This window comes from Poecilia latipinna, unplaced genomic scaffold (assembly GCF_001443285.1).
Source record: "Poecilia latipinna isolate Pla-1442-1.1 unplaced genomic scaffold, P_latipinna-1.0 Scaffold994, whole genome shotgun sequence".
In the NCBI taxonomy this organism is placed as follows: Eukaryota; Metazoa; Chordata; class Actinopteri; order Cyprinodontiformes; family Poeciliidae; genus Poecilia; species Poecilia latipinna.
The window spans coordinates 227751-233758 of NW_015113610.1; the positions used below are offsets into that span (position 1 = coordinate 227751).

General features: G+C 37.6%; 1 protein-coding gene across 5 annotated transcripts in view; it reads left to right on the plus strand.

Annotated features, from left to right (window-relative positions):
• Positions 1-277: 277 nt before the first annotated feature.
• LOC106958541 (receptor-type tyrosine-protein phosphatase S-like) overlaps positions 278-6008 on the plus strand; it is a 206013-nt gene continuing 200282 nt past the window's right edge. For 3 of the 5 annotated variants that reach the window (XM_015050493.1, XM_015050495.1, XM_015050496.1), the window contains exon 1: positions 279-623. The gene's annotated coding sequence lies outside the window, so the exon portion shown is untranslated. Of the gene's footprint in view, positions 624-6008 lie in introns of all 5 variants that reach the window. The other 2 variants (XM_015050489.1, XM_015050492.1) reach the window with 1 other exon arrangement.

Here is a 6008-nt window from a genome sequence, read left to right on the forward strand (position 1 = left end):
TTCACTAATGGTGAGATAATATGATGGATTTTAGGTCATTTACTTTTCTTTTTTTTTTTTTTTTGCAACATTTAGGCGTGTTGTATTTTTATTTTATTTTATTTTTTACAGTACGCAAATAAAATCTGAAAATTAAATAAAACTCTTCAAGATTAATAAAACACATTTCCCCAAATCAAAGTGGAGTCAATGAGAAGATAACAAACAAGGACGGAAAGATCCCTGAGTTGAGGGGTGGCTGGAGAGGGAGGGCCGGACGCATGACATCATTCCCCGAGCTTCTCTGTACGGACACAGCGTTGGTTTCTCCAAGTGCGCACGGCGGCTGCCGCTGAGGGAGCGAGTCCTCGTGCCGTACCCAAGCGCGTCCTGACCAACCTGCGCTCTTGTGGTGGATTTTCTTTAAAACCCCGCAAAAAAAAAAAAAAAAAAAAAAAAAAAAAAAAACCCACACTGTCTAAAACCCCGCAGAGGAACCCGCGTACCACTCATCACTGGACCTGCTGCAGGGACGCACACGTTTAACGCAAAACCCGGGGATTATTACTTGTTTAAAAGATGAAGATGTGAGGGTATGAAAGCTGAGAAGACAGAAGCAGGAACTTCAAAGCTGCCAAAGAGAGGTAGGCTTAAACTCCGGTTATTTCATACTGCTACTTATATATTAGGGAAAGAAGACAATTTTAGAAATTAGAGACGTCGATTTTTTAAAAAAATTTTATTTACGAAGAACTTGAGTCGTTATTGTGCCATCTTGCCACCTGAACCAGAAAAGTAGAGGCTATATGCGAAGACTGGTGCAAACACACGAGCACCAGTTCAGAATGCTGCAACGAAGCTCGGTCCGGCTGGCGTGGAGCTTGGCAAAAGGAGCGAGATGCTCGGAGTCAGTGGGGGATCCGCTCTGCCACCGCAAAGCGCTAAGCTGGTACTTTTGGTGCTGGTGGAGCACGGCTGCTGCTTTAAAAATGAAGACAAAAATCTGGATCGTATGGATTCCTTTTTTTTTTTTTATTTCACAGAGTAGAACTAAGACTCCCCCACATGAAATCAACCTGATATGCTCATGTAGACTTATATCTATTTTTTTATTTATTTTATTTTTATTTCTAAATTATTTTACTGGTGTGATTGTTCCAAATCTATAACGCACATCTCTGAGTTATCTTTCTCGGGCGGATGTTGAACGTGTGCTTATATGTGGGTGAGCATGCTCTCCATCTAGGCAAGTGCATCTTAGAGGATGCCTTATTGACTAAGTCGATCGTTAGGCGGTTTGCACTGGAATCCTTTGCACGGGCTACCCGCAGATCAAGAGGCACTCAGTGTTTCCTTCGGATATGATCGTAAATGTCATTCTTGCGGTGCTTTCCTCTCTCGCTCCTTCAGTTTGATTGCACGAGTTCCGATCGGTTCTTTGACGGGATGTTGGAGTCGATAGTTGCAAATAGGTCGCTACGTCTCAGACTTTTGGGAGTGCTTTGAAACTACGGCTACTCATTGTGCATCACGTTAACATCACGGCGTGCGAGCACTCTGTGGAGACAAAGCCGTGAACGTTCAACAAACCCTGTAAGGTGGAGTCCGCACGACAGTGACACTGACTTTTTGAAGTCATGTTTTTGTGCCCTTGTTGAATGCTGGAGAGTCCCGACAGGAATGACCTCTGCTCCGGTGCATTTGATATCGCATGCAAAGTGAATCAGAATTCAGATTGCATTCATTTAATTTAAAAAGTTGGGGGCGGGGGAGGGGGGATCCAAATAAAAAAAAAAAAAAAAAAAATATAAAAAAATTTTAATATATNAAGGCTTCTCCCCTGTAGAAACAGCATCCAGTTTTAGTCTGTGAGGCAGACATCCTGTGTACTTTTAAGAGTAGACTTACTTTCCTTTTTGATAGAATTTTGTTCAAACAGTAATGTTTTCCCAGTCATGTGGGGGAAAGGTAAAGTGTGTGGCTTGTTTCAGGAGGAGTGAATGCTGGAAGTCAGTGACTCAATGTAATCTGCACACTTTTTACACTAATTTAAATGTTAACAAGGATTAAATGGAATGTGTGATTGAATGGATTAAATTTTTTGTCCCTCACAGCAAATTCAAAAGTGTTAAATGTTTTGGTGTTAGTAGACTTTTTGCAAAAGCAGAGTTAATTTTACTCTAATAGAGTCACATTCTGTTTATTCTGTCTGGGATGTATATTATTAGTAGTTAAAATCCAGTGTTAAAACAAAGTGTTTCCCTATCAAATCCAGAGGTGTTAAAATGGAATTAATAACTCTTTACTTCTTAACTCTGAACTCCACCAGCGGCTCTAACACTGAAGGAGTTAATTCACTGCCGCCGCCCCAGAATCACAGATTCCCACCGAAGCAAAGCGACAGAAGCCAAGTCATTTCAGGACTATTTACTTTCCACATGTCTGAGTTATTTACTGCATTCGGTAGGACATTTTTTTCTGTGGTGGTTTATAACTATTATTTTGAGTTGAGCTCAACCTGTATGATAGACACGGCTCGGTGTTAGCATTTTTAGCTTAGCATGCCGAATGTTAGCGGAGTATAAGCGTTGGAAAAATATTGAGCCGGTGAACATTTAATCAAATTATTGGCTAACTTGAACAGATCCGTAATAATCTGGAATATGTTTTTTCGTGATGTTGAACATTTACATGCATATTGGTCAGATTTATCAACCTTTCTGATCGATTTTTTTCCTTTGAAAAAATGTAAAAGACTTTTGTTTACTTTGAGAGCATTAATCCCACTGTTGTGTCGTCTTAAATACGTTTGCAGCATGTTTTTTATTGCCTTTTTGTATATATTAGAACCAGTTTGGTTGAGGATGAATCGCCAGTTGTCAGCCTAACCTCCCCCTCCTGATCCCTCCATGGATTCTTCGAAGATTCAAGCTCCAAAAATGATTATGTAAGTGTTAATTTTTCTGAAACCCTACATTTCTGTAATGGAGGCTTGTTGTTAGAGTTGTAGTAAAAATGTATTCCTTCACTCCATTTCTCATTGTTATGGTTTTTGTTTGTTATGAACCAGAGACCGATACTGTTTGTCGTACTGAAGACGGTCCGATGCAGTAGAGGAGCATGGTGTCTCCGGCCAAACTTCACGAACAGCCCAACAACCTGAAGACAATCTGTGGACATCTCTCTGGTGGAGTGCAGAGAGGAACTGTCTCTTATCAACAGAAACATAAACTGGATAAGAAACGATGGATCTGATTATCAGGTTGGTCTGTTATGTACTGTAATATCTGGCAATCCACCTGTTAAAAGAAAATTTACTCTATCATATTACATGAACTGCTTGCTTTACTTTCTCCACCTTGTAGTTTGAACAATTTTATGCATATTGTATTGAAGAAAAATGTATTAAGCATACTGCATTTTGAATTGCACTGCTGATGTCAGACCTTTCAAAAAGCAATATGTGAATGAAAGTGACATGTGAAACATTCATATTATTCCACATTGTAATATGTTTTGTAATTATGGTGCATATTTTTAAATAAATGCATTTGAGAAAATCATTGCCTCTTTATTAAATGTTTATTTTCCAAAGAATTTTTAAAAGTTCAAACAATAAAATACCTATTTAATATTAATTAAAAATAACTCTTATGAAGTAAAAAAATACTCTGTGAGAGTTAATATTAAGATCTAACACTGAATTAGTGTTAGTAAGTGTTAAATGATTAACTCCAGGAGATTTGATATCTGATACTTTACTATACTTTAAGGTACTAACTCTCCAAAAAGAGTTAAATTAACACTTTTTGGTGTGGATATAAATAAAGTGATTTGATTTCAATGTGATTAGCTGTAATAGATCTGTCGGATGGATTGCTGTAAGACATGTGAAGTATTCTTGTTGCATATTTTTAGCAACCAACTCCATAGACAGAATCACTTGATAAATTAACTCTTTCAAGTGAATAAACATAATTTTGTCTATCTAAATGTTTGTTTTGCTAATTGCTGACAAATTCTGTGATTTATCCTTCCAGAATGTATTTTAGGTATGTAGATCTGATTTTGACCTGTTCTGTTGCTACTCATACACCAGACACCAGAGGGAACTGCTGTCAAGGCTTTGAACTGGGAAGGTCCACAGAGAGCCTCATCCACACAGGTTGGTTGCATTTCCTGAACAAAAAGAGCTTGTAATCATATTTCTGTTTCCCATTCATATGACCTAATATATAATCTAACAATCTCAGATTTTAATAAACTAGAACTTGTTTGATTTCCATGGTAGTAGTATGCAACATCGTATGTGCTCAAATGCCCTCATCTTGCAAGGGGGAGTAAAGTCTATCTCATGAGTCTTACATTTGCTGAGATGTGGTAAGATGGGATTTATGCAAATCTGAAAGAAGTTAAATATAATTTTTGCATAAATGGTGGTAAACTTTTTAGAGAAGTAACTGAAAACTCTATGCTCTAAAATTGAAGCTATTTGTAAAAAAAAATTCACTGATCTTGGAAAGTTAGTTTATTTACATTAAGTCAAAGGCCAACAACACGGGTATAATTTAAAAAACACAACAAAAAACACATTGATATTTTATTAAGGTTTCAGTATAAAGCTAATGTCACAAGTCTATTAACCGGGAAACATGAAAAATGTGTCATTCATACAACACATCACATGTAGGCAGGGGCGCCACCAGAAATCTTGGGCCCCCTGACAAAACTTTGATTGGGCCCCCCGCACAGCTGCTGTTACAATTTTTTGAGTCTATTTGACCCATAAAAAGCGTCACAATTTTAAAGGCTTGCTTTGCTTTCTTTGATTCAATACTGATAATTAGCACAATATTTACTGCTCATGAATTTAACATCCAACAGTCCAAATCCAGTATGCAAGTAAGTTGCTTCAATTTTTTCTATTAGTTTTAGATTACTGAAATGTCTCTCCCCATGAGCAACAGTCAAAAGCAACGTGCAAAATACACATAAAGCAATCCAGACTTCTCAAAAATCCTACGTAGTTGCATTTTATTCAAGCTCCACTTTAATAAAAAATATGTTTTCTCCATAATTGTTAAAGCTGTCGCATGTCATAGCAGTTTGTTATGAGACAGATAATCTGTGAAAACAATCAATCTCCACCTCCTTCCTGAACTACTATTGCTGGCTAAAGTAATGCACCGTTCTGACCAAAACAACCAATCAGAACTAGTAGGACGCTCTTAGCGCTGTCAATTATCCTCATTCACTCACTGCTAAATGTGCTAATGGTGGAGAAACAACTTATCATTTACAAGAAACCGTTTATCTGTCATCATTGGTAGCTATGCTAATTAAACTGAGAATTCACAGTTTGAATCTGCACAGCTCTGTGCTCTGCTAGTTGCAGCACGGCACAAATCAAGGGGGAGGAAGGATGAGCAGCACCACATGAGATTGTGTTTGACACCACCAGGGCCGTGCAGGGGAAAGTGCTCAAAAAAAAAAGGGGGCACCTCTAACCTCATTCTAGGATTGAATATTAACAAAGCCAGAGTTTCACAAACAACTAGAAAATTCCCGCAGAAATTTTAAGGGGCCTGCCAAAGTGTGCCCATCACTTTAGTCCCAGCATTTTAGATTTGTCCTGATAAATAGATCCATGCTGGTCAAACACACATATCTTGAAGTATTGTCAAGGATATCACAGATATACACATGAACTGAGTCAACATTAAAATGTAATGGCTAAATCCCAGATCAGTGAAATTCAGTCCGAGACCGACGAATATAAGCTTCGCACATTTTGTTCTCACTCATGGTTCCAAATAAAAAAATAAAAATAAAAAAAAAACGTGATGAAAGTTGGTAATTCTTTATTTCTAAAAATAAATTCAATTTTCATACTAAGGATTTTACACTCAAAAATTCAGACAAGTAATAATTTTATGTAAGCAAAACATGAATAGTCACAGGAAATATTTATTCTTCCCACAATGCATTGTGAGATCTGATTCAGCGCTGTGAGACTACTCACTGCTTCT